This window comes from Phasianus colchicus, chromosome 4 (genome assembly GCF_987193195.1).
Source record: "Phasianus colchicus chromosome 4, bPhaCol1.hap1.1, whole genome shotgun sequence".
In the NCBI taxonomy this organism is placed as follows: Eukaryota; Metazoa; Chordata; class Aves; order Galliformes; family Phasianidae; genus Phasianus; species Phasianus colchicus.
This window is the reverse complement of record NC_143439.1, coordinates 7,510,562-7,530,368: the sequence shown is the minus strand read 5'-3', so window position 1 is coordinate 7,530,368 and position 19,807 is coordinate 7,510,562. Positions and strand designations below refer to the sequence as shown.

At 40.2% G+C, this 19,807-nt stretch overlaps 1 protein-coding gene across 11 annotated transcripts in view; it reads left to right on the top strand.

Moving 5' to 3' along the window:
- Window positions 1-19,807, top strand: part of FHIP1A (FHF complex subunit HOOK interacting protein 1A) — a 92,079-nt gene that overhangs the window by 33,692 nt on the left and 38,580 nt on the right. The gene's annotated exons all lie outside the window — the stretch shown is intronic.

The following is a 19,807-nucleotide window of genomic DNA, read 5'->3' as shown; positions in this document are numbered from 1 at the left end:
CTGTCCCTTTTTTTTTCCTGACCTGTCTCTGTCTGCTGTTGGATGTGATTAGGGAAAATATCAGGAGTGTGGAAGTTACTGTAACTTAGGTTAGGGATAGCAACTGGCATGAACCACTCTGATCCCTGCCATCATCTGCCACCTGGAGTACGTGGCAGGCTGTCACCCACAGTATTGCTCTTCTCTTATAATGGTAGATATATTGACTGTTGAAGACTACGGATTTCTGTGTGTGTCATAGTTACTGATGCTTAATATTTCATATGCACTACTGCTTTAATCCCCCAGCATAGAACACTGATTTGGGAATGGAGAATGCATGTTAAATTATTTGAATAATTATTGAAAAAATATAATGCAGGAAGCAATGCATTTTGTTCTGGCCAGACCACATCTCTTAAGTGGGATTATGTTTTGCCCCACTTTGCAGGGGGAAGAGGATGTGTGCATGCTTTTTAATGAAGCATTTCAGGGTGTGTTATTCTGCTACAGGCTATAGCCTTCTTACTTCTCTGTATTTTCTTCTGTGCTTACACTGTTGTTGTTTTCATGGCCACAGATATAGCTGTCTAACATTCAGTTTTTCAGCACCTACTCTACTGTTAATGAATGTGATCATTTACACAGTGTCACTGTAGTATTGGAACGCTAAATAATTTAGTGAGCTGTGGCAGGTAGATAGCTCTATGGTGTCTGTGTTACTATGGCAATATATTTGCTTAATGTAAATATTAGTCATTCTGACCATATGTATCTCAGCTTGTGACATTATTAGCTGTATTGGGGAGGTAGGAATCTGTGTATCTGGAAGAAAGGTTGTTCTGGAAATAGTAATAGTTTAAAGATTATTTTCTTTTTTCATAATTCCTTCTGCTCTCTGACTGAACTACCTCATCTATTGACTGCAATGAACAGAGCAGAACATTTCTCCTATTTCTTTATAATAGAGCTGTATTACAATCACGATCAAGAAATAATATAACTGTATTCTGATTCCCTAAAAATTCAGCCAACTGAAATGAACAGAAATAGGATCATGAGGTCCATTAACTTTGCTTTTGGTCACAAAGTCACAGTGGTTCTAGAAGCACAAGAGCTTAAAATCAGACCTGGAAGGAAAATTCCCTGGGGTACTGGATCTAGTGCTGTGGCTTGAAAACAAAGCTAGGCATGAAGGGCTTTTCTGTTACCTTTACAGGTAACGTCAGATGTAGAATTACTCAATAAATCTCTCATTTGGGAGAAAATTGATGTGAGCAATGTGTTAATAAAATTTACATTTCTTAATTTCTTAACGCACGTGGGTTTTTTTGTCCCATTTTGTGGATAATTTTCAGAGAAATATAACTACTTTCTGCAAAGTCTTGTCTTGAAGGCCAATTCATTCCTGATTCTATGAATTACTCTGTAATGATCTGCCAGCACTTTTAAGGCAATAAATAAGAGTGATTAAAATAAAAAAAATCTTTCTGCTAATGTATTTTTTATTTTTATCTTTTGTGTTTTATACTGTACCATATAGGCACACAGTTTGTTAGTTGGCAATCTGTATAAGACTTCCACCACAGATATTAAATGATACTGCATATAAGCCTGTAATAGTCATAATATTGTTTGTACTGTTTTTGAAGCTTATTTGATCAGTGTTGAAAGGAAGAGTTGGTTGAGTGTACCCACCCCTTGTTTAGAATTTTGTGCATGTGTATATATATGTAAATAAATTTTATATGTATTTGTATATGTGTGTATGTATCTATATATATACACATATATATGCTTTAGGTGCTCTGCTGTTTATAGATGCAGGAAAATATTGAAGCATTTAGATTCAGTATACCTACTAAGTATTAGCACAGTTGAAAGAGTAATTGGAGTGGCTTCTCTGATTATTCTTTTAGTAAACAAACCGTAGTCATAAAATGGCTTGGGAAAAGCCTCGTCTTCTGTAATGTGTTGAAAGAAAAGGACTGCAGAGCTGTTTTCTCCCTTGTGGGAAAATAGCTGTGTAGAGATGGAAGAAATCTTGTGGGATTACTCTGACAGAATTTTTCATTAGAGAAAGAAGCTTCTGCATTTCTGAAGGTTCAGCATTTCAATGGACAAAAGACAGACAACTGATGTCATCTGCCTGGACTTGTGGAATGCCTTTGACATGGTCCTGCACCACATCCTTATCTCTAAATTGGAGAGAGATGGATTTGAAAGCTGGACTATTAGGTGGATAAAGAATTGATTGGATGATTGTAGCCAGAGGTTTGTTATCAACAGCTGTGTCCAGCTGGAGGCCAGTCAGAAGTGGTGTCGCCAAGGGGTCCATCTTCAATATCTTTATCAGTGACTTGGGCAGAGGGATTGAGTGTACCCTCAGCACGTTTGCTGACGATACCAAGCTGAGTTGTGCAATTGACACAATAGAAGAGAGGGACACCATCCAGAAGGGTCTGGACATGCTTGAAAAGTGGGCACATGAGAACCTAATGAGGTGTAACAAGGCTAAGAGCAAGGTGTTGCACATGGGTAGAGGCAATCCCAGATATGAATGCAGACTGAGAGAAGAACTCATGAAGAGCAGCTTTACGAAGAAGGAATTAGGGGTCCTGGTCAGCAAAAGCTGGACATAAGCCAGCAGTATGTTCTTGCAGCTCAAAAGTCCAACTGTATCCTGGGCTGCATCGAAAGAGATGATGTCCAGCAGGGAGAGGGATGGGATTTTCCCCCTCAACTCTGCCCTTGTGAGACCCCGTCTGGAGTACTGCATTCAAGCCTGGGGTCCTCAGTACAGGAAGGACATGGAGCTGTTGGAGCAGGTCCAGAGGATGGCCATGAAGATACTAATAGGGCTGGAGCATCTTATATAAAGATAGGTTGAGGGAGTTGTGCTTGTTCAGCTCGGAGAAGAGAAGGCACCAGGAAAACCTCACTGTGGCCTTCAAGGGAGCTTACAAGAAGGCGGGGACCAAATTTTGACATAGTCTGATAGTGATAGAACAAGGGGAACGATTTTAAGCTAAAAGAGGGGAGATTTAGGTTGGATGTTAGGAAGAAATTTTTTACTCAGAAGGTAGCAAGGTGCTGGAACAGGTTGCTCAGAGCAGTTGTGGATACCCTGGCATTCAAGGCCAGGTTGGGTGGGATCCGTGGCAGCCTAAGTGGCTGACAGCCCTGTCCATGGCAGAGAGGCTGAAACTAGATGATCTTTAAGGTCCCATCCAACTGAAGCCATTCTGTGATTGATTCTATGATTTCCAAAGAGATTATTATCTGTTCTTGTGCCAGGTTGTTGGAAAGGATCCTCTGTGCACCCAGCACTCTTGTCCAAGCACCTCTACTGATGCTGGGCTTCAGGGCCTACACATACTGCCAGGAGCTGGAGGAGGCTGGTGGGGCTCCCCTGGCTTGACTGTTCTATGGCACTATAGCTGTGCTGATCTGTTGGAAAGATACATTCCTGTGGATGGGGAAAAGAGCCTATCCCTGAAGTGGCCCGTTTTTGTCTTTTGAGCCTGGCTGTACCAATGACTTGAGTACACATCAGTATTTACTTGTGGATTCCTATCAGCAGAGATGCAGAGGAATGCTTTATGTCATGCCATATTCCTAATCTTGTATTTCTGAGCTACACTGCATTTCTTTGCTTGTACTGTTGAAATATGGTATGCTTGTACTTTAAAGCAAGGCTGAGGAAAGTGGAATGGATGGTATTAAAAGCTGAATGTTAAAAGCAGCTGAAAAATTGAAAGGAACAAAAGCATGTTCCAAAAAGCAGTTGCATTTAAGGCTTCACATATGATTTGCTGAGCTAATTTCTTTTATTGTCACACTAAGTGCCTTTTCACTTTTCTCTACAGAAGTAAAAATTCTTCCGTGCCTTTTGTGAGCATAATGAATATTTGCTTTTACATATTACCTTACAAATAAGAAGTGGAGCTGTTTCATCTGCAGCGTTCTTATTCCTTTCTTATCATTCTTTTTTGCACATTTTACTTTGAAAAGATACTGATGGCTTCTTGTGTAAAGAATGTTGGTCACATTCTTAGTTTAGGATGAGGAGCCCCCAGAGAACCTGTGCTTCTTAACCGTGTCCTTTTGAACTGGCAGTAGTGAGTCCTGACGCTTTTACTGTTGACCTGTGGATAGCTGGCAGTTAATTATCCCGTCTGTCCTTCTTTCCATTGCTGTCATGGGACAGGGTCATTGTGGAAGTTAATATGGAAGGAATGTTATGGCCCTTGTGATCTTATGTTGTCTTTCAGTATTATGATGGCTGTCCGTTTAAGTGCTCAAGATACAGCATAAAAAATGTACAAGATAGTGTAAGGCCTAAATTATACTTTTGGCATCCTTTTCAGTAAATGGTGAGTGTTTTGTGGTAGAAAACATACGTATGACAGAACACCGTGAAAATGATGATTTAAAAATAAGCCAATTGCCTCTAAACTTCTGTTGTTAACTTTGCCAGTACCCCACTGCTTTTTTTTTTTTTTTGTTGGGTATTAGAGAGCATAAGCCAAGTGTAATATAATACATTGTAGATACAAAAATACTTGTCACTTAATCCTCATTGTTACTGCAGTAAAAGGACAGATGCTACTGAAATCATAGTAACAAGCAATGTTTACCTACCAGCTGCATGGTTAGAACATGTCTTTGGGCTTTTGGAAGAGTAAGGGGAATGACATAGAAGGGTTGTGCTTCTATCAGCATTACCTCTAAAGGTGTATATTTCCAGGTGCAGAACACTTAAACTTCAGAGCTACAGTACTACTAAAGAGTATAGTTCTAATATGCTGCTTGGTTATTTCAGTTCAACGCCATTCGATGGTATAATTATCTTTACTAGACATTAATAAGTAGGTTTAATATTCAAACCACAGTGTTAAAGATAAGCGTACCAATGAACCTTATCAGTGGAGCAAAATGTAAATTTTAACATGTTTATCTCATTAGTCTTTAATAAGACTGTGCTTTGCAAATCATGGCTATATCATCTACTGATTATATCCTCTAATCTATGAAGCAAATGGCACTCAAATAATAGCCATACATTGCTTGAAATCCTCCCATCCATTTTCTGGGATACTTAATGTATTTTTTTCCCTTCATTTAGAGGGCTTTTTGTCATCTTTTCTGTGCAGTGCCAAAATACAGAAATAAAGGTAAGATGAGAATTCATTACTTGTAGACCTTGAGCTTAGAAACTTTTCCCCAAGCAGGGGTTTCTCAAAGCTCTGTTTTTTAGACCAGAGGTCTAAATACATTGTCTGTGGGTGCTGGCAGGGACTCAGAGACTTTTCTGGGCAGTTAGTGCTGCCAGATTGTAAACTGAGTAACAGTGATTTGTTATGTTGACCGTAATTGAAGCCCTCCCAAAGTCTGTTTCTCCTATCATCCAGGAGAATCTGAGCTGAATGATTTGCCTTAGACTCACATTGGACTCTTGCATGTAGGCTGGTCCTTCTGTGGCCTTTTTTATCAATTTCTTTGGACAGTTGTGTCTCCAGGATGCTACTCAGAGCAAGTAAGAGGAGATATGTGAGAATTCTCCTGGCAAGTCCACTTAATACTTTTTCTCATCAAAGTGCTCATGCAAATTTTGTATGATTTCATTGGAGTTGGTCAAGTCCATCTAGAAACTTTCAAGGCTTGATGGTTTCCCAGTAGATGTAAAGTTTGGTAACCGTGTGGGAGCACGTATGCTTGGTTCTTGGTGACTGAGGCAACAAACTCAATTGCTTCGTCTTGTACATTGATTTGGTTCACATTTAATTCTGCGAAGTCTTTGTTTTGAAAGTTTTATTCTGCTCTTCTTACGTTGGTTTCTGTAATGATTATACCAGTTTGTAGAAAAGTATTAGAATTACGCTTCATATTTCTCTGAAATGCTCTATTGTGATTGGATCTGTTGTTTAAATGGTTGCTAGAAGTGCAAGATTTATTTCTTTCCTTACCACCTTGTGTGAAATTGGTATTTAAAACCTGTTGTAGTATTCTGAGGGATGTGAAATGGGACAACTGGTGTAGTACTGGATTTTAACTGCAGTAGCTACAGCCCTCAGGAGTCCACAGAATCAATTTGCTGCTTCTGGTGGTTTACTATGCTAGTAGTCATACATCATAGTACCGTGTTTTATCTTTTTTGCATTCATGTTGTTGATGGTTGTTTTGGCAGACAGGTACACTGTCACTGGGAAAACTCAATTTTTCCCATTAGAAAAGAATGCATCTTGGCTCCCAGTGCTGCTGAGTTACAGGTTGTCGCATTGTAGCAACTCCACCTGTAATTGTTGAGTCCATCTGTTGTGAATTTTCAAGTGTTGGCAACTGTGGGCACTGGTTCTTTCCAGTTAGGTTGATTGTTGTGGCATGTGTAATTGCAGGTGGATGTGCTTTTGGTACCTGCACTTGTGAAGAGAGTTTTCTACCATCTTTCATTAATTTGTCATTAGTCATATATGGTTGGCTCAGTGCTGACTCAGTAGTAACACCATTTATTTTGGTTACTTTTTCGGAGTGCGCACTTGATTGTCCTGTAATGCAGATTGTCCTGTAAAGTCATTGAAGTGCCTCCTGGGACATTCAGTAACTCTCAGTACTGGCGGTTAGTGTTATTCGGGGTGCAATATGCTTGAGAGCAGCAGAGATACCCAAGGGCTGGCTACTGGAGAGACAGTCAGAAACAGCTCTGAAGTGTGTCATCACTTGAGCGCCCATGGCGTGAGTTATGATGCAAGTAATGTGGTGTCTGTGGGGAGAGGGGAATTTGAAGATAAAACAGTAAGATGTGGGAAAAACAGAGTGCAGAGATGGCAGTGGGTGTTGTAATGGCTGTACACTTAGTTTCAGCAGAGATAACTGGTAAATGATGATAGTTTTCCATATACTACTACTGTACTTTTCTTAGTTGATGTTTCAAATAAAAAAAAAAAAGATTTGATGTGCTTTCTAGTTCTTAAAGCCTATTTACTCTCTGAAATCAGAGAGTAGAAAAAGATTGTAATTTAATTTCAAGAAGTGTGTGCTCAGGAATAAAGCTGGAGTCATACTTTCAAAGATGTTGTGGTTATGGCTGACTAACATTCAAGGCGTGTGCATACTGACCAACTGTTGTGTACCTTTTCTGACTGTTTCTGCCTTCAACTTGCACTTGGAGCTCTGTGAGGATTGTTATGTTGTATGTTACTTTGCCTCAGGCGACTTCAGATAACATGCGGACTGCAGTTTTTCAGGAAAATGATAAAGATGCGTTGAAAAAATTGGGCTAAGGGGAAATGGGATAGGAAAGGCACTAGATTTCAGGTATAGAAGATAAGAGTACTACTCAACTACTTATAAAAACAAGAACTGAAGAAGTGTTGGTGTGACTGTAACTTCTACAGCTCCAGAAGCCTCAGAAGGAGGGATGGCAGCAGGAGAGAAAAGCAGCAGCGTTCCTGAAAATGTGCTCAGACGTTTCCCACTTTCGGAGGCGTGCCCACAGGAATACAAACAACCTATCGCAGGTGGGATTTGTGCTTTCCCACGCCTGTAGTTGTCTCCTTAGGTGTTAAAAAATCAGACGGGAGATGTTGTGGTTCGACATCATTATGTGTCCTCTGAACATTCCTGCTGGAGCTGGCATCTGGCTGTTTTCATTACTCAGCTATCGGCTTTGAGCATTTTAAGTGTTAGAAAGTTTAAATAGTAAATTAATTCTATTTTTAATGACTTGTGATGTTAACTCCACCTCTTGGTAGACACCATCTCCTGCAAAATTTGCAAGGTTCTTTGTTTTTTCAGAGCACTCTCTTTTTCAGATGTGTAGTCCTCATTTGCAATTCAGAAAGGGCTATTACTTACCCTCTATTGTGCTCTAGGGTGTGGAGGTTGCTAATTTATCTTCATTCCTCACTGGACCAGAAAGATGTCTGTAATTCCGTTCACATTTACACGTAGATTCAAAGGCAAGACTGAAAAATTATACAAAATTGTCATGGCAGTGTTAGATTTCTGTAATTCTTTAATTGTTCCTTTACTTAATTGATTTTCTTTTATCTCAAAGCTGGAAATATGCTGGAGACAACTACTGTACAGAGGTGCTGTAGCGACAGTTCTTTCTTTGCCAGTGCTGTCATATGGCTTCATTATTATTCAGACAGAGGTGGACACAAGAATGGAAGATGCTGGAATTGCTTTCAGTTTCCAGATAGGACTGTAACATACTCTCATAACAGAGTAGACTTATGCTATGAAATCAGAGATTAAAGATTAATTTTTACTCTGCATAATGGACAGCTTAACGCTGTTTATACTTAAACAAATACTTTTGCTCCTGGGAAAGCTTGAGAAACAAGAAAAACACCTGCCACCTGCATAACATACAGTGAAACCGAGCAGAAATGGAAATGTAAATTCAATAACATGGGATTTTTCTTTGATGTGAATTTTTATGCACTAATAAGAATGCCAACAATCTTCTTTGGATTTTGCTATTCACAAGCACGTGTGTTAAAAGCAGAAAATTCCAAGTACGTAGAAAAAGCCAGAATCTGCCAAAATCCACTCAGCTTGCAGATCTGTACTGGAATTTTTAAATAAATGCACTGCTGCAGGAGCAAAGGAAGGTTTTTTGTGAAGCTGTGCTCGGAGATAGGGGAAGTGTTACTTTATGGAAATTTTTGACTTTGCAGTAAGAATTCATGTGACATGGAACTTCAACTTGCTGTATATTCTCTGAGCTGGAGTAGAAGGTGAGAGGGAAAGCAGCATTTCTGTGTGATTTCTTATGAGACCAAATACCAGGGGTTTCTGTGTTAGGTAGCTGGTGAATTAGGATTTCGTAAGAAGTACTTGTTCTGCCTTTGCTTTTCTTCCTCTTTCTCATCCTTGTTCTTCAGTGAACAATGTGCCATGGTGATTTGTGGATCTCATCTTAAGCAATAACGTTTATTCAGTTGTTATCCCCAAATTAGGCAATTGATAGTCGTAAAAAGGAAATGAAAAAGGGTTTGCAATTGCTTTCCTCTTTGCCAAGCATGGAATGTAATTTAGGACAAAGAGTTCACTAGCTTCTGGAGCTTTCTCCAAGCTGAATTGCAGATGCCTGATGCAAACAATGGGTGGTTACACGATGGTCTGTTCTTTCTGTTTTTCCTTTTATTTTTCTAAAAGAAGGAGAAAAAAAAAAAAAAAACCATGAAAATGGATTTACATTTGTAAGTGTAAATCCACTGGATATAATATTTTATTACAACTTTCTACCTAATGTCAGGTGATGCATAGTACATAATATGAGGTATGAAAATGGCCTTTCAGATTTTAGTAGCTTATTAAGCTTAGTGGGCTTGTTGGGTAATTTGTGACAGGCATGTGCCATCCTACAACATAATGAAGCAGTTGTCCTGAAGCTGTACAACGATGTGCTTTTGGCCATCCCCTTCATCCATTAGTTCATCCTGTCACTAGCAGGTTATCGCTTCAGAGCATAGGAAATAATCTTGACTTGGCTGGTAGTCATCTTGGGTGGAAATTCTCTCTGAAATGAGTACTTTCAGGTAATCATGTACAGAAAGACAAATGAGGATTTTAAGTCGTCTAGTCAATTATTATAGTCCGTGTACTATAATGAATATACTGAGAAAGTGGGAGGTTTTTATTGTGTAATAGGTAGTTGCCTAAATTTATACACAGTTGTAAAATTATTTTTTCCTAGGAAAAAAACAACTTAGTATTGCAAATGAATTCCCGAGAGGAGAGAGAAATATGCTTCTAGAATAAGTAGTATGTTAACAACTGTGCAATATTCATTCCATGCCTAGCAGTTTAGATTTAATGGTGTCTTATATCCTATTCCTGAGCTTTTCATTTGAGAGAGGCAGGTAAAGACAAGTAACGCATGCAAGTGGATGAGAGAGAGGAATTCCACGTGCAAAGTGGAAGTTCTTTTCTCAGTAAAATCTTGATAACAATCCTCTGGGGAAGCTGATTGGCTTGTTGGTTTATTGATCGAATAATCAGGGTGACCTTTTAGTGGTGTTCTACTGATAACTCTTGTGCTTGGGCTATATTTGGAATCTGTTGAATCGTGTGAGATACTGGAAGGAAAACAATGTTTGTGACTTCTTTATCATGAAGTAGAGATACGTGGAAGGTTTACAGCATATATCTGCATTTGATTATGGATTAGTGCTGAAAGTGTGCACATGATCTTTAACGTCACTTTCTGTACTTGAGAACATCAGCCATGGACAGCTTACGCTTATTATAAGGACTAGTTTGACACGTTATGCAAATCACTTGAAAAACTGTTTACATATTACTGTTGTAGGCAGAAAATATCTAGCTCAGTCTTGTTTTCAGTAATCTGAGTATGAGAATTATGGGTATATTGATAACTATTTTCTAGACCATTGTTTTCTCAGGAAGGTAGCATTTCCTAACTGTACACTAATGTTCTGAAAATAGTTTCCAATCTTTAGAAGATAGTCTTCTACTGCTTCACTAGCCTCACCCATTTTCCTGTCAGGAAGGTTTTCCAGATACGCAGCTAATTTGTTTGTTATGAATTTATTTTATGCTTTCAGCTATAGACACTGTTTTACCTTAAAAAAGAAAAAAACTATGAAAACAAAATGCCTTTAAAAAGAAAGCTCGCTTCAGCTTCAGCAACACACCTTGAGAAGCTTGTGTTTTCCTAAACTATGAGCAAGCAGGGGCCAAGCTCTTATGACCTAATTCTGATACCTGTGTGACATGTTATCTTGGAAAGCAAAATCAGTGTTACAGATTGAGTGGTTCGTTTTGATTTTTCTCTTCCACAAGCATAACCAGAACATAAAGAAGGGTTTATGTAATGTCTGCTTTCTGAATATGCTGCTCCCTCTGACTCCTACGTGGTGACAGATTTTGAAATAAACTCTGCACAAATTTTCAGTAGAGATGGGGATGTTGGCAACAACTGCTTTTTCCCAGTAATTCACTTCAGTGATGGCCGAAAAAAAATTACTGCTGTAGATGCAGCAGCTGATATTTGCAGTTCCTCTATGAATCAGTGATTGGAAGTATAGCTCATATTTGATGACTTGTTCTGTGTCCCTTGGGGTTGTTCTCTTCTCCTGTGAAACTTGATATGAAAGTATATTCACAATATGGTTTTAAATTGAGGGTTTGTTTGTTTTTTATGATGTCTCACCTAGTACAACTACAAACACTTTGAGTCCGTGGTTCTCGGCCATATTGATGACATGGTTCTCTCAGGAAAAATGCTTTTCTTTTGGATGTGTTTTGGGAGTGAACAAGTGAACTTAAAGCTCTTAAATCAATTTCAGTTCAGTGATATCTGCGTTCCTTAATGTATAAATAGAAACAAACTTTTCTGCAATGTTATTTTAATTTTCAGTTTTAAGTTAAGACTCTTGTACACTTTCTATAGCAATTGTCTGTTAGTGATAACAAGATAACTCAGTCATATGGTGTCTGAGTGTTTCTGTCAAAGAAAGCATAGAGGGATGTATCTTGGATGTTAAGAACCTCAGCTTCCTTTTAGTTTTCAAGTTTTTAGCCAACATTATGTGTTCTCAGCCTCTAATTGTCACTGAATTGTTGTCTTTCTATAGTAGGCTGAGAGTGGAGGAGATTAAATAAAACAGAGAAACAGGTTTATGTTCCTTATAAGTCTAAAAGGATCAAATAATACTTGACAGCCTTATCTCCCACGGCCCTTCCTTAGTTTCAGATTGATGACCTAGGGATATGAACTTGCAGCTCCTTCCTCCTGGGTCTTTGCGACAGTACCTGCAGTGATAATATGCTCCTGAGTTCCAGGAAAATTGCTTGTGTACAAATGATGGCAGTGGATGAACATGCCCTGTGGTGTATCAGGAGCCCTCCTTAAGAAGGTCAAAGTCTCCGTCAGGTATTCCGCTTTGTTTAATTACAGTTTCCTTGAGCACTTGCTGCCGTTTCTCTAGCTTTGGTAATATGCCCTTTGATGAACTGTCTCTGCTGTGTAACTGTACCTCCTAGATGCACTGTATGTAATTTCTAGGGTAATCCATCAATGCGTTTTGAACCATGCCATCCAACTGGTCCCTCTGTTCTTCCATTTTAGCTAATCCATGCAGCAGAAATAGCTGTAGATTTGGCTGAGCCTGTGTTCCAGTGCTCAGGCTGTAAATGAGAGTTGATCCTGGTGCCTGCCTTTCAGTATGCTCGTTTATGCTGCTGCTGCACTGCAAAATTGGGGCGGTTGGGTGTACACCCTGCCTCGTACCACTGCTGTACTTACTCTGGGGTATTGCTCGTTCACGTGACTGGAGATGAACTGAATCCCCTAATGACTAACACCACAGGATTATGTGGATCACGTGAAGAGGTTGGTGGTACCCGAGTTAGCTATTTGAGCTGGTGTGAAGCCACAAAAAGCACATGAGAAGGATATCTCTCAGGAGGTTTGAGGAAAGGTGAATACTGTTTTAAACTGACTGCAGGTGGGATGGGAAGACTTTTATTTCATTATAAAACGTACTGCGTGTCGTTTCTCTCAGGAGGTAGAGCTTCTTTTGTGATCTGTGTGGGGACAGGTCACACGACACTTTCATGTTACCAGGTTGGATTAAATTGTGCTTAATGAAAACAGATTGATACTTTATTAACCATGTTGCTTCACAATTTGTGATGGCTTGTTCTCTGTTAAGCTTGTAAGCAGATTGCTTAATTGATGCAAAATGTATCTTCTTCCACCCACGCATGGAAGGCGTTGTCTCTTTGCAGATAGTGGGTAGCAATGACAAGTGGGAGAAAGCTGACTGAATGTGAGATGTTTGAGGTGATTAAAGGACAAGGCAATTAGTGGACTGCAGTATTGAAAGGTGGAAAAACGAAGGAGGAGAATTGTTAACGTCATTTAAGTGTTTCTTTGTTAATATGCCGTAGTTTTCCTACTAGTAGAGTTCCATTGGTGAAGCAAAAAGAGGACCATTTGATGCAGTGGCTTTTGACCACCAATATTTTTTCAGTTTCCCACCACAGTTGCTGTTCTCCACTGAATGAGCTGTATTCCTTCTGCATTCTGGTAGTGAATGTATTAGACCATTAAGACTGAGGGCATGACTCTTCCTCATAGGCTTGTAGGAAAACGTAGTCCCTAAAGAAAAGCTGGCAAATGTATGCAGAAAGCATTCTTTTCCATCCGAAATAAACAAACCTTGAAGAAGGTCTCTTTTAAGGTGGAATTAAGTTGAGGCATGCTAAAAATTGTCATTCATTTTTTCATCTACTGTCCCTTATCCACTTATCAGAGTCTGCAGAGATGTGGTTGTATAGCATGTTTAAGACCACATAATTTCCCTCTGCTCCTTTGAAGTTGTTTAATTTCAAGCTCCTTTATGCCACGCTGTTCCAGAAAGATGTTTTGATATATGCTGTTTCTTTCATCAACATCAAGGCTTCTTATCCATCTCTCCCTTGTCACTGGACTGATAGGGTGGAAATCTTTGACCAGCAGGACAGAAGCATTCAGAATTCAGTTACAGAAGTACAGTTGCACATGAGAACTGCTGGAGAACACATCTTAGAGCTTCGGCAGAAGACAACTTTGATGATTGAACTGGTACACCTTGCAGTGTATTTTGGCTCTGTATTGTAATATTGCCTTGCTATTATAAGGCTGTGCATCTTTTTTCTGTTTATGTGATGCGTTGCCTGATAAGATCAATCATGCAAACTTCTTTGCGGCTTTTTTTTTAAATCAAAAGTGAAACTTGTGAAGAGGTGTTCCAGTGGGTGTGGACTTTGCTGTGGGGACCAGCTTTAGGGCAGGTAAGACTGCACTGGGCAAGGGATCTGAGGCAAAAGAGGCCAACTAAGGAGCTCTTTTTAGGCTTTTTTGAAGCCAGCAAATGTGCTGTGCCTGTGCAGGGGGGCTGCAGCTTGCAGTTTACTCTGTTCCTTTCTCCAAGGGGAAAGTGGATCTTAGCCCAGGAGCTGGCAGGGCTCATTGACAAAGCTTTAAACTAGGTATGAAGGGGGAAGGGGATAAAATGATGCTCGCTAGGGTGGAGTGAATAGTTGAGAAATTTCAACTGGATTTGATGGGGGAAGAGGGTGGAGGTCATCAGGACATTGAAGGGCTTGGGGATGTTGTCTACATAGGAGATTGCAGGGGAAAAACATCCTAACTGTCCTGAAAAATCTTCTGGGGACAGAGGTAATTTGGACCCCCTGTCCGAAGCCTTCTTGTGTCCCTCTAGGAAGCAGTGGGGGAAAACTTCAGATTTCTTTTTGGGGTTTGAGGGAAGGCCCCCTAGAAAGGTAGCGTGCCAGAAAGTCCAACTGAAGTGCCTTTGCACTGATGTGTGCAGCATGTGGGAAATAAGCAGGAGTTGGAAACTGTGATGGGCTTGGAAAATTATGATCTCATTACTATCACCGAAATGTGGGACAAATCTCATGACTGGCATACTGTGATTGAGGGCTATAGGCTTCTTAGAGATAGGGTAGGAGGGGAGGGGGAGTTGCCCTCTGTGTTAGGAAGTGGAATGATTGTGAAGAGCTGTGTCTGAGTAACAGCCATGACCAGATTGAGGGTTTACGGATTAAAACCCATATTGGTCCAGTAAAGGGCATCTAGTGGTTGGGTCTGCCTCTGTCCCACTTTAGCAGTGGAACAAGTCTGAGACCTCCTCGTGAAATAGAATGTATATGGGGCCAGATGACACGCATCCAAGAGTTCTGGGAAGGAAGGCCAATGTGGTTGCCGAGCTGCTCTCCATTAAGTGAAAATTTGTGGCTGTCGGGCAAAATCCCCAATGACTGAAAAAAGGGAAACGTTACTCCCGTTTTTAAGAAAGGGAGAAAGGGTGACCCAGGAACTACAGACTGGTAAGCCTCACTTCTGTATGTGGGAAGGTCATGGAGCAGATCCTCCTGGTTACCATGCTAAGGCACATACAAGACAAAGAGGTGATCCAAGACAGCCAGCACGGCTTCACCAAAGGCAGATCGTGCCTGACCAATCTGGTGGCCTTCTATGGTGGAGTGATGGCATCGGTGGATGGGGGAAGGGCAACAATTATCATCTATTTGGACTTCTGCAAGGCCTTTGACGTGGTCCTTCACCATATCCTTCTCTCTAATTGGAGTGGTATGGATTTGAAGGATGGACTGTTCAATGGATTAAGAACTGGTTGGCTGGTTGCAGCCAAAGGGTTGTGATCAATGGTTCTATTAGGTTAGGGTGGAGGCCGTTCACAAGTAGTGTTCCCCAAGGATCAGTGCTAGGACCAGTGCTCTTCAACATCTTCATCAGTAACACAGATGATGGCATTGAGTGTACCCTCAGCAAGTTTGCAAATGACACCAAGCTGAGCGGTGCGGTCAATACATTGGAGGGAAGGGAAGCCATCCAGAGGGACCTGGACCGGCTGGATAAGTGGGCCCATGTGAACCTAGTGAGGTTCAACAAGGCCAAGTGCAAGGTGTTGCACTTGGGCCAGGGCAATCCCAAGTATTTATACAAACTAGAGGAAGATCTCCTTGAGAGCAACCCTGCAGAGATGGACTTGGGGATCCTGGTGGATGAGAAGCTGGACATGAGCCAGCGGTGTGCGCTTGCAGCCTGGAAGGCCAACTGTGTTCTGGGCTGCATTGAAAAAGGAGTGGCCAGCAGAGAGAAGGAGGTGATTGTCCTTCTCTACTCGGGTCTTGTGAGGCCCCATCTGTAGCACTGCATCCAGGCCTGGGGCCACTGGCACAGGAAAGATGCAGAGCTCTTGGAACGGGTCCAGAGAAGGGCCACTAAGATGACCAGACGGCTGGAGCACCTCTCCTATGGAGAGAGGTCAAGGGAACTGAGCTTGTTTAGCTTAGAGAAGAGAAGGCTCCAAGGAGACCTCATTGTGGCCTTCCAGTACGTGAAGGGAGCATATAAATAGGAGGGGGAACAGCTGTTTGTGAGGGTGGACAGTGACAAGGCAAGGGGAAATAGTTTTAAATTAAGATGGGGAGGTTTAGGTTAGATATTAGGAGGAAGTTTTTCACACCGAGGGTGGTGACACACTGGAACAGGTTGCCCAAGGAGGTTGTGGATGCCCCATCTCTGGAGACATTCAAGGCCAGGCTGGATGTGGCTCTGGGCAGCCTGGTCTGGTGGTTGGCAACCCTGCACATAGCAGGGGGGTTGAAACTCAATGATCATTATGGTCCTTTTCAACCCAGGCCATTCTATGATTTTATGATTCTATAACTTGACAAGGGATTCTCTGCTGGGCTGTTCTTACAGCATACTTTTCAATAAAATAAGTACTTCTGTTGTTTGGGGAGTTGAGCCCTATAATCAGCTTTGGAAAAAGGGTTGAAGATTTACAGACTTCTGAGGGAAAATTGAAATTGGATATCCACTGCCAGTCCAGTGGCTGGGTTTCAGTCTCATCATTAATCTAAAACTACTTCATTCAACTCTGAACTGATAAAAAAGATTAAAATAAACCATTATTTTTGTTTTTAGTGTTGCCTGAGTTCATACTGGCCTCCTCTTCTGTGTTTGGCATTTTATAATTTTTTTCATTTTCCCTAATTTTTATGCAGTATTATCAGGCCATTTGTTCTACTTAATCAGAGTTAGCTTCAGTTTGCGAGGAATAATTCAACGTTACCATTACTGCAGCAGTTTGGCCTTGCAAAATAATCAGGAAAACCTGCTAATCTAGTGGAAAATAAATCTGCTTACAGTGAAAACAGTGAATATATTATTTGTAGTACTGCTAAAACAAGAGCATAGGAACTGTAGGTAGATATGTATCTTGAAATATACTATCGCTTCCAGATCGGTTTCCTTTTTCAAGCATGTACCCTGCTTTCAGGATTTACTCTGTTGCCACTTAAGTTGATAAAGTTGTGTATACTTTTTGAAACAGTATTTCAGACTCTTAAGTCTTTAAAACTCACACAATCTATTACTGTTTTCTATTGCTAAAAAGTCATGATATTTCAAGATGGTTTCCAGATTGGAAATATTTGCTTCCTTAAGGGAATTGATTTGATTTTAGAGAATTTAGTGCATGTTGCAGTCTTGCTTGTTGCTGTCTGGTTACTTTTAAAATAAAGTTGATTAAAAGGCCATAGTCTTTGCCACTGAAGAAGGAAGGTCTGTGCTTTCTAAATTTCCAATCTGATAGCTGGGCTTGCTGCAAGTGAACATAATGTTTGCTGGAGACAAGTTGTTTTGTTTTCAGCTAATAACATAAACTGGTTAGTTATGCTCTTTGTTCCAACCTTCAGTCAGTTTGTTTATGATGAATTTCTGCAATAGGGTGGACGTTCATAACACATTTTGATTGAATTTTGCTGTCTGAGAGATTTCTGTTTTTCACCAAGGGATGAAAGTCCATTTCAAGATTCTTTTTTATTAGATATGTAAATAACTTTAATGTTGTGATGTATGTGCATGCAGTCTACTGTTAAGTGCAGGGCTTTTTAGAATGCATGAATGCTGGAGGTGAATTTGCTGATTTACAGTATTTGTCACTCTTATCCCAAAGATCTCTGTGAAGTAATGGGGGATAGCATTTGTGCAATCAGTAACAAGACACAGTGAGTAGATGGGGCAGAAAGCATGCAACAGCAGCTCAGGGGAGTCTTTGTGAAAGTCTCCTGTGGTTGGTGGTATAGAATTCCTACAGTTCACATCATTTTTTCCTTCGCCCAGGGCCGTTTCCCTACCTTTTCCCTTCTCCCACCTCCTCCTCTTCCTGTGGGTCTGCTCACCCCCTGGTCATGGAAACAGACGGAACTGTGACAAAAGCTGTGTGGTTTTGATCTACCACTATCTAAGTCTGTAGAAGATGTGATTTGAATCAAACTGCTGGCATGAATCTGAGAACAACCAGTGTGTCATAGGAGTGTACCCAAATCAGGATTTGGAAATGGAAAAGAGCTCTTAAGTAACTTGTATAAAAAATAAATTCAGGGGACTTCATGTAGGAAAGCTGCTTGTGATGGAGGCTTGTTTTGTGGGTGGGCTGTATCTGTTTCTCACATTATGCTCCAGAGCTTTGTGTGCATCTCAAGAGTCTTATGCCACCAGTCTGATTTTTATCAGCATTAATGAAGAAAGCCTCCCTTATTGCTCTTTGCTAGCTTAAATAGTTGACCAGAAGTTTGTGATTTGACTTTCAGTATCATTTTGATGACTACGTCCAATGTGATATCTAGATGTGTAATATCACTTTTTTTTATAAATAAACTCTTAAACAGCATGCAGACTCTACTTTGAAACAACCTCTAAGTTGAAAAGTCAAGCAACTCAAAACTAGTAAATTCCAGAAATGAGCTTGCCTCTGCATTGTTAATTAAGTTCTCTTGCTGCACCTTATGATACCATCTTTAATTACATGATCACATTAGTTTTTCCAAAGCTGCTTGCTTCATTTCGAGCACAGGACAGATCTGCTCGAGGGGTGAATTGGGGTTGTAGAGCGAAGGGCACTTCTGCCTGCAGGAGTCTGCTCAGCTGCTATGGAAATGGGAAGATTTGTGTTTAGAGGAGAGGGCTGATGAAGGGGAAACTGGTATGCAGTGGACAGGTGATGTAAATAATAGGTCAATTAAACATTCCTTTGGATTGTTAGATGTTATACTAGGCAAACTACTTGGAGCAGGCTTTTTCTGGTTCTCCTAGGAAATGTCACCAAAAGGTATCTGTGTGTTGAACGCACAGTAGGAAACAGAGGGGAGCATTGTTTTGCAAGCAGTGTTACTCAGATAAATGATCCCCAGATTTATGCTGTGCTCTCCATGCAAGGAATGTTTTTCTTCAGAAGGGATAAACTGTATCATGTTAATTGTATTGCATGGGAGTGTGTAGGAAATACATCATATGCATCTTAGGTGCAAGGGCTGGGGGTTAGAGGGAAGATCCTGATATGCAATTGAATCTTGAACGTGTGAATATACAGAGAAACAAGATTGCATTTCATTATAAACTTTTGTTTGTTTGTTTGTTTGTCTCACAACTATTAATGTTGTAGCCTGGACTTTTTTGGGCTATTTTAAACACTGCAAAATTTGCTGTTGCTTTTGTGGCAGTCTGTATGTTTTGCTGTTTCAAGAAGAGCATACCTGCAAAGAGCAGAGATATTTGCTGCAGGGTAAAGATAAATATCTTGTAGGATACATGCATAGGAATATCTACTATATGAGCAAAGAATTGCTTTACAGAGCATCTTCTATTACAGAAATCTCCTGATGTATTTAACTAAGCCAAAGGATATCCAGGTCTTCTGGGATCCTAATGGAGAGGGGGTAAAGCAGAACATTTCAAAATGCACTCCAATGGAAACAATTTTGCTGTAATATGCATGAGCTGTAGGAACATGTTGTGCATTTATTGTCTTCCTAAACTCTGGAGGTTTTTTTTTTTGTTCTGACATCAAATTAAATTAATTACCTAGTTGGTTTGCAAAGAAGAAAAGAATATGAGTTTAAAGCTGATGGAAGGACAAAAAAAGTGGAAAATGTGCAACACAGAAATTGGCTCTTGAAGTAATAATACGTTCTCTTAAGCCTCATAAATATCTGGAAGATATCAGTCTTCATTTCATTTTAACTTTCTCTTGCGGATTAGAAACTGCTTTGATACTCAGATAGCTAGGATATTAAATAATGGATGAAAAGAAAGTGCCAATGTTTGGTCTTATTCTGATATTCCTTTAAAAATGACGTCTCAATTTATTTGATTTTGAATACACGAAGGGTTTTTTTTCTTTTATGTCCTCTTTTTTGGATTATTGTCCTTTGGTGTAGATAGAAGTACATGTTTCTATCTGCGTATGAT